The 7,730-nt window shown below is 54.5% G+C and overlaps 3 non-coding genes across 3 annotated transcripts; all 3 read left to right on the plus strand.

The window, feature by feature from the left end:
* Positions 1–193, plus strand: LOC148805555 (U2 spliceosomal RNA). Its single transcript, XR_016090236.1, has one exon. It is a non-coding gene; the product is annotated as a U2 spliceosomal RNA (small nuclear RNA).
* A 3,194-nt stretch (positions 194–3,387) lies between these two features.
* On the plus strand, positions 3,388–3,579 carry LOC148805556 (U2 spliceosomal RNA). Its single transcript, XR_016090241.1, has one exon. It is a non-coding gene; the product is annotated as a U2 spliceosomal RNA (small nuclear RNA).
* Positions 3,580–6,714: 3,135 nt separating this feature from the next.
* Positions 6,715–6,904, plus strand: LOC148805557 (U2 spliceosomal RNA). The gene has a single exon (XR_016090185.1). It is a non-coding gene; the product is annotated as a U2 spliceosomal RNA (small nuclear RNA).
* Positions 6,905–7,730: the final 826 nt, after the last annotated feature.

Raw genomic sequence — 7,730 nt, forward strand, 5'->3', positions numbered from 1 at the left:
ACTGTTTTTTACTGATTTCTAATAAAACATAAAAAAAAAATCTGTTCTTATCAGTTTAATATCTGATACGTCCCCCATCGGGGGACCACATATTAAACGGATTTTTGGAACAGGGAGCTGGATCAGGAGCTTGCTCCGTCCTCTCCACGCATCGGCCCGGTATTGCAGCGCCTCCGGGAACGGTGCACTACCTTCTCTCAGCGGTGAAAAGACAGACGTAGCTAGCAAGCAAGCGAGGTGGACCGGAGCTCCTTCCTCTCCGGTCTCGTCTCTCGTCCATCTGTGTGTCTCTGTGTCTCTCTCTCTCCCCCTCCCCGTTCCCGTGCTCCCTCCGTGCACTTTCCCGCGCCTCGACTCTCTCGGCAAGCAGGCCGGCCCCCTTTTCGGCTCCCGTGCGTTTTCCCTCCAAAAAACTTAGTTTTTTCCTCCTTTTTCCAGGGAGGCAGGCGTGGCTTGTGTGTGTGTGTGTGTGTGTGTGTGTGTGTGTGTGTGTGTGTGTGTGTGTGTGTGTGTGTGTGTCCCCGTCCTTGCAGGCGGGCCCCTTTCGACAGCCGGCCGTTTTCCCTCCAAAAAACTTAGTATATACACCTTTTCTTTCTTTTTTTCGGCAGGCAGGCAGGTGTGTGTGTGTCCCCGTCCCTCCCGAGAGAGCGCTGCCCCTTGCCTCTGCCCGCAGGTGCCGACGGTCCGCTTTCGCTTGCAGCTCACTCGGCACGGCTGCTGCTGGTGGGAGGGGCCTAAGCTAAGGAGGCCGGCCGGCTGGCGCCCCCCGCGGCTGCGGTCGTTGTCGGGCCGTTGACAGGAGATCAAAGAGCAGGGCCCCCGCCCGGGACTGGCGGGCAGGCAGGCGAGCAAGCAGGCAGGCAAGAGAGGGGGAGAGCGGAGTCCGGGCGGCCGGCAGCCGCGTGCGGACCGGGCTCCAGAGGCGTCGGCCTGCGCCGCTGCGCGCCAGCCGGACGCCCGCGCGCCCGCCCAAGGCCGGCGTCGGGCATCGCTTCTCGGCCTTTTGGCTAAGATCAAGGTTTAAGCCGGCAAGCCCGCAATTCCGAGGTCTTAGTCCAGGGGGTCGGGAAGGCGACGGGAGGAGCGGACGAGGAGCGGACGAGGAGCGGACGAGGAGCTGGCGAGGAGCTGACGAGGAGTTGGAGTTGCTGTGTATCCGGGCCGGAGGACTGCTGCGTGAGGGGAGCGTTGGAGGCAGACGAGTCGGAGGATACCGGGTTGACGGATTCCTGTTCCTGGGAAGGCGGCGATGGGCGAGCGGAGTGGCGGAATGGTGGCGGGAGACCCTCGGTCCCGGGAGGGACGAATGAGGGACTCTGTGCGGTTTGTGCTGCGGGATTTGGAGGTCGGACGGACTTTTTTGGATCGAGCGGTGTTTGCACGTCGGATTTTGGTGGAGACTTTTTCTTTGAAGGTGGAGGATGTTTTATGTTTCCAGGACTTTGTGGGGAAAGGTACAGTGGATCTTACTTTGGCATCGGCTGTGATTTGTCGGAAGGTTTGGGAGAAGGCATTGGCAATCAAGGATTGTGAACCGCTGAATGTTTTTTATTTGGAGCCGCTGTTTGAAAGGGAGTTGAGGCCATTGCAAGTGCATGTGTTCGACCCCTTTGTGCCGGAGGAAGAGGTGCGATTCTTTTTGAAGCGGTTTGTTGATGTACAGGGTCCGGGACATAAAGTTTTTGATGCAGGCGGCTATTGGAACTGCAGGCGGAGGTACTTAGTCCGCTTCCGGGCCAGTGCGGGACTGGGGGGGGCCGTGGTGCATCCGCCAGCAAATTTTATGATTGGTGCGAGTCGTGGGTATCTGTTTTACCCGGGTCAGCCAGGTGGCTGTCGGAGGTGTGGTAAGGAGGGGCATGTGGTTGCAACTTGTCCATGTATAATATGTAGAAGGTGTGGGGAGGAGGGGCATGTGGGGGCAAACTGTAAGAAAGAGCCTGTGTGTAATCTATGTGGCGAGAAGGGGCACATGTATAATCGGTGTTCGGGAAAGGTTCGAACATATGCACAGGCTGCGTCAGCGGGGCCAGTGCCTTCGAGGGCGCAGCCGGGGACGGACAAGCAGGATACAGTCAGGGTTGCAGGAACATCGAGGGACGAGGAGGTGACTGGTCGGGTTGAGGGTTTGGGGAGTGACGATATGGATATCGTGCCAGAAACTGTGGGGACACCGGGAGAGGAGCTGGGAGAGGGGAGTCTGTCGCAGACTTTGGCGATGGTTGTGGGTTTGGCGGAGGCTTCTGGGGGGAAGGTTCAGGAGGATGAAGGGAAGGTGGGAGAAGGGTCTAAAGGTTTAGTGGAAGGGGTTTCATGGGCAGAAGTAATGTCTGCGGAAGAAGGAAGGAAGGAGGCGCAGGAGATAAGAGCAAAGCGGAAGTCGAAGAGGAAGCCGGAGGGGGAGGAACAACGGAGTAAGGCTAAGGGGGGTAGGATGAGTGTTGGTGACCCCAACCCCTTTGAGGTGTTGGCTGTGGAGGATTCGGAGGAGGACGGTGAGATGGAATGTTCGGGCAGGGAGACGCCAGGTCAGGCAAAGGTGGGGGATGCGACAGGGCAGACGAGTAGTGATGGGATTGGTAAGGGATCACTAGGAGCAGAGAGTAGTGAAGGGGCAGTAGAGACACCCGGGGAGGGTGGATCTGGAGTAGTTCGGGACACGAGGCAAGAGAGGGAGGCTAGGGCTATAGAATTCCAGAAGGTGTTAGGCCGTTGGGCCATACCACGGGTAGATCGTATTCAATGGTCTAAGGGGAAGGAGACTCCGTGGGACAGGGATGTAGATGAGGGGTGTAGTGCTGACGTTTGGACAGTACCCTGTAGATTGGATTGTAATGTTCGTGACGAGGGCATTATAGCGGAACTGCATTCCCGGGAGAGGTTTTATGACTCTCTAAAGTTCGAATATCAACTTGAGGGGTCTCGGGTGACGGCAGTGAGGGTGTCAGGAGATAGGGCGATAGAGTGTGCTAGGGCGTTGAATGAACTTCATGCAGCTTTGAAAAGGAGGAAAGAGCGGATGAAGGGGGGAAAGGGTGCGGAGGGGACGGGATGATTTGCATAAAGGGCGGGATTATGGATATGAGGGAAGGAGCATTCTGGTGTCAGTTTGTGGAAGGGTATGGGTGGAGACGTATTTTGGACTGTGGGCGAGGGCCGAAGGATGTTATTGCTTTGTTATGTATGTCTTGGGGGGTTTGACGTGGGTGGGGTGTGGTATGATATGAGGATATGCTGTGCGGGATGGTTAGTTTGTGTTACCCTGGGTGGAGGTATGGGTTTGTTATGGGGGGTTTGGTTTGTGGGATGGTTTGTTTTCGTTTGTACATTTGTGGTTGTGTTGTTTATGTTTGGTGAAGATTGTTGAATGTTTGACCTTTATGAACTGTTTTTCAATAAAAAAAAAAAAAAAAAAAAAAAAAATCTGTTCTTATCAGTTTAATATCTGATACGTCCCCCATCGGGGGACCACATATTAAACGGATTTTTGGAACAGGGAGCTGGATCAGGAGCTTGCTCCGTCCTCTCCACGCATCGGCCCGGTATTGCAGCGCCTCCGGGAACGGTGCACTACCTTCTCTCAGCGGTGAAAAGACAGACGTAGCTAGCAAGCAAGCGAGGTGGACCGGAGCTCCTTCCTCTCCGGTCTCGTCTCTCGTCCATCTGTGTGTCTCTGTGTCTCTCTCTCTCCCCCTCCCCGTTCCCGTGCTCCCTCCGTGCACTTTCCCGCGCCTCGACTCTCTCGGCAAGCAGGCCGGCCCCCTTTTCGGCTCCCGTGCGTTTTCCCTCCAAAAAACTTAGTTTTTTCCTCCTTTTTCCAGGGAGGCAGGCGTGGCTTGTGTGTGTGTGTGTGTGTGTGTGTGTGTGTGTGTGTGTGTGTGTGTGTGTGTGTGTGTCCCCGTCCTTGCAGGCGGGCCCCTTTCGACAGCCGGCCGTTTTCCCTCCAAAAAACTTAGTATATACACCTTTTCTTTCTTTTTTTCGGCAGGCAGGCAGGTGTGTGTGTGTCCCCGTCCCTCCCGAGAGAGCGCTGCCCCTTGCCTCTGCCCGCAGGTGCCGACGGTCCGCTTTCGCTTGCAGCTCACTCGGCACGGCTGCTGCTGGTGGGAGGGGCCTAAGCTAAGGAGGCCGGCCGGCTGGCGCCCCCCGCGGCTGCGGTCGTTGTCGGGCCGTTGACAGGAGATCAAAGAGCAGGGCCCCCGCCCGGGACTGGCGGGCAGGCAGGCGAGCAAGCAGGCAGGCAAGAGAGGGGGAGAGCGGAGTCCGGGCGGCCGGCAGCCGCGTGCGGACCGGGCTCCAGAGGCGTCGGCCTGCGCCGCTGCGCGCCAGCCGGACGCCCGCGCGCCCGCCCAAGGCCGGCGTCGGGCATCGCTTCTCGGCCTTTTGGCTAAGATCAAGGTTTAAGCCGGCAAGCCCGCAATTCCAAGATCTTAGTCCAGGGGGTCGGGAAGGCGACAGGAGGAATGCTGTGACGGAGACGACTGGATGGGGGACCGTGGAGTTTTGGAGCCAGAAGGATCGTGGTGACGAGAAGGGGGAACGGCGGTGGCGAGGAAATTTTGCTGAGCTGGACGGAGTCGGAGGGCGGCGGCGTGCTTACCTGGAGGTTTCCGGAAAGGGCGACGACGCAGTGGCTGGAGTGATGGCAGGGTACCCTTGGGCGAGGAACGAGCAGCGGAAGGACTCCCTCCGTTTCTCGCTGAGGAATTTGGATGGACTGATGACCTGGGACAGAGATAGGTTTAAAGAGTTGGTTCTGGTTAAATGCTTGGGGGTGCGTTTGTCAGATGTTTTCTGCTTGCAGGACTTTGTCAGATGCGGGATTTTCGAGGTGACTCTAGTATCGGACATCTTGTGTTTTGAAGTGTGGCGGATGGTACAGGAGAAGAAAGAGGAGTTTCCTGTAAAGTTGTTCCGTGTGGAGCCGATGTTTGTTGGAGATCTGAAAGTTATGACAGTTTTCTTTTCAGATCCATTTGTCCCTGAGGAGGACTTAGTCTCCTTCTTGAGGCGGTTTGTGGATCTGCAAGGAGCCGGTACGAGAGAGCTGGACAAGGATGGCGTGTGGTCTGGGAAACGGACATATTGGATGAGACTGAGATTGGGGAAGACAGCAGAGGAGGGGGTGATATACCCCCCAGCTTTCTTCATGATCGGGACACATAGGGGTTACCTGGTGTATTCCGGGCAACCCCTTGAATGCAGAGCGTGTGGTGGTCGGGGACATTTTGCGGCGCAGTGCGTGTCAGTGCACTGCAAACGGTGTGGGAAGATGGGACATGTGGTGAAGGATTGTGTACGAGAGAAAAGGTGTTTTAAGTGTGATGGGCTGGGACATGTGTCTCGGGTTTGTTTGAGTAAGGGGATGGAGAGGGTTGGGGGGTCAGGGGTAGATGGGAGTGAGGAAGAGGGAGGGGAAATAGGAAACGATAGTGAGAGTAGTGTGGGAAGTTGTGATAAAATAGGTGTGAGGGTGGGATGTAAGAGTGAGAGAGAGAAGCGTTTGAGTTGTGCATTTTTTTTGGAGCCTTCGACAGATGTGGACCGAGATAGTAAGGTTAGTGAGATAAATGGGACTGGTACGGTAGTGGTGCAGAAGGGAGAGCAGTGGAATAATGTGGGGGAGACTAGTCAGTGTGATGAAAGGGGAAGGATGGAAGAGAGTGATGTGAAGGGAGGGATGATTGTTGTTGAAGGGGAGGAAATGTACACGAAGGGAGCGTATACAGAGATTTTGTTTGATAGTGACGGTGACATAGTTTTGACGGATCTTGAGGAGGAATGTGAAAGAGTGGGTTTGGGTGATGATGTCAGTGATAATGTGGTAGCTTCGAATGTGGAGGTGAAGGGTGAAGGACACGAGAAGAGGGAGGTAAGGGTGGGACAGATAGTCAAGAAAAAGGGAAAAAAGAAAGTGAAGAGATGAGGGAGATCAAGAAGGGGTGGAGGTTATCTGAATAAGGGGAGGGGATATGGAGATGTGGTTTATTTTGGGTGTGGGAACTAATGTAAGTGAATATAGATGTGTTAAGGATGTGTGTTTGCTGTGTAATGATTTTGGTTGAAAAAAGAGTTTAGGATGTTATTAGTATAAGGGGATTATGGGGATGCGGGTTTTTCTTTTGGGTTTGAGAATTTAATGTAAGTGAACATGGAAGTGCCAAGGGTTTATGTTTAGTGTGTAACGATTTTGGTTGAAGTTAGGATGTTATTAGATTAAGGGGATTATGGAAATGTTTCATTTGGGTTTGAGAGTTAATGTATGTGAATATGGAAGTGTTAAAGGATTTATGTTTATTGTGTAATGATTTGATTGAAGTTGGGAGGTAATTTGTGTAAGGGGTGGGGTTATGGTGATGAGGTTTTCTTCGGGTTAGAGAGTAATATGGTTTGGGAAGTTAATGTAAGTGAAGATGGATGTGTAAAGGGTTTATGTTCTGTTGTGTAACGATTAAGGTCGAATTGGGGAGGGTCAAGATGATGGGGTTTTGTTGTTAAGTCATGAATGTTTTTTTGTTACCCTGAACTGTTGTACGGGTTTGTTATCATGAATTGGTCCGTTTTTGTGGTTATTGTGGTTGAGGTTTTGGTTGGAATTCATGTGATTATGGAATGTAAGGTTTATGAACTGTTTTATGTTATGTTTCCGGTTTGATGGAATATTTGAGTTTAAGGTACAATGATGTTTGGGTTTTGAGTATTTGGTGTAATATTGATTTTGTATTTTGCAATAAAAAAAAAAAAAAAATCTGTTCTTATCAGTTTAATATCTGATACGTCCCCCATCGGGGGACCACATATTAAACGGATTTTTGGAACAGGGAGCTGGATCAGGAGCTTGCTCCGTCCTCTCCACGCATCGGCCCGGTATTGCAGCGCCTCCGGGAACGGTGCACTACCTTCTCTCAGCGGTGAAAAGACAGACGTAGCTAGCAAGCAAGCGAGGTGGACCGGAGCTCCTTCCTCTCCGGTCTCGTCTCTCGTCCATCTGTGTGTCTCTGTGTCTCTCTCTCTCCCCCTCCCCGTTCCCGTGCTCCCTCCGTGCACTTTCCCGCGCCTCGACTCTCTCGGCAAGCAGGCCGGCCCCCTTTTCGGCTCCCGTGCGTTTTCCCTCCAAAAAACTTAGTTTTTTCCTCCTTTTTCCAGGGAGGCAGGCGTGGCTTGTGTGTGTGTGTGTGTGTGTGTGTGTGTGTGTGTGTGTGTGTGTGTGTGTGTGTGTGTGTGTGTGTCCCCGTCCTTGCAGGCGGGCCCCTTTCGACAGCCGGCCGTTTTCCCTCCAAAAAACTTAGTATATACACCTTTTCTTTCTTTTTTTCGGCAGGCAGGCAGGTGTGTGTGTGTCCCCGTCCCTCCCGAGAGAGCGCTGCCCCTTGCCTCTGCCCGCAGGTGCCGACGGTCCGCTTTCGCTTGCAGCTCACTCGGCACGGCTGCTGCTGGTGGGAGGGGCCTAAGCTAAGGAGGCCGGCCGGCTGGCGCCCCCCGCGGCTGCGGTCGTTGTCGGGCCGTTGACAGGAGATCAAAGAGCAGGGCCCCCGCCCGGGACTGGCGGGCAGGCAGGCGAGCAAGCAGGCAGGCAAGAGAGGGGGAGAGCGGAGTCCGGGCGGCCGGCAGCCGCGTGCGGACCGGGCTCCAGAGGCGTCGGCCTGCGCCGCTGCGCGCCAGCCGGACGCCCGCGCGCCCGCCCAAGGCCGGCGTCGGGCATCGCTTCTCGGCCTTTTGGCTAAGAT

Source organism: Atractosteus spatula, unplaced genomic scaffold (genome assembly GCF_055471065.1).
Source record: "Atractosteus spatula isolate fAtrSpa1 unplaced genomic scaffold, fAtrSpa1.hap1 Scaffold_7, whole genome shotgun sequence".
Lineage (NCBI taxonomy): Eukaryota > Metazoa > Chordata > Actinopteri > Semionotiformes > Lepisosteidae > Atractosteus > Atractosteus spatula.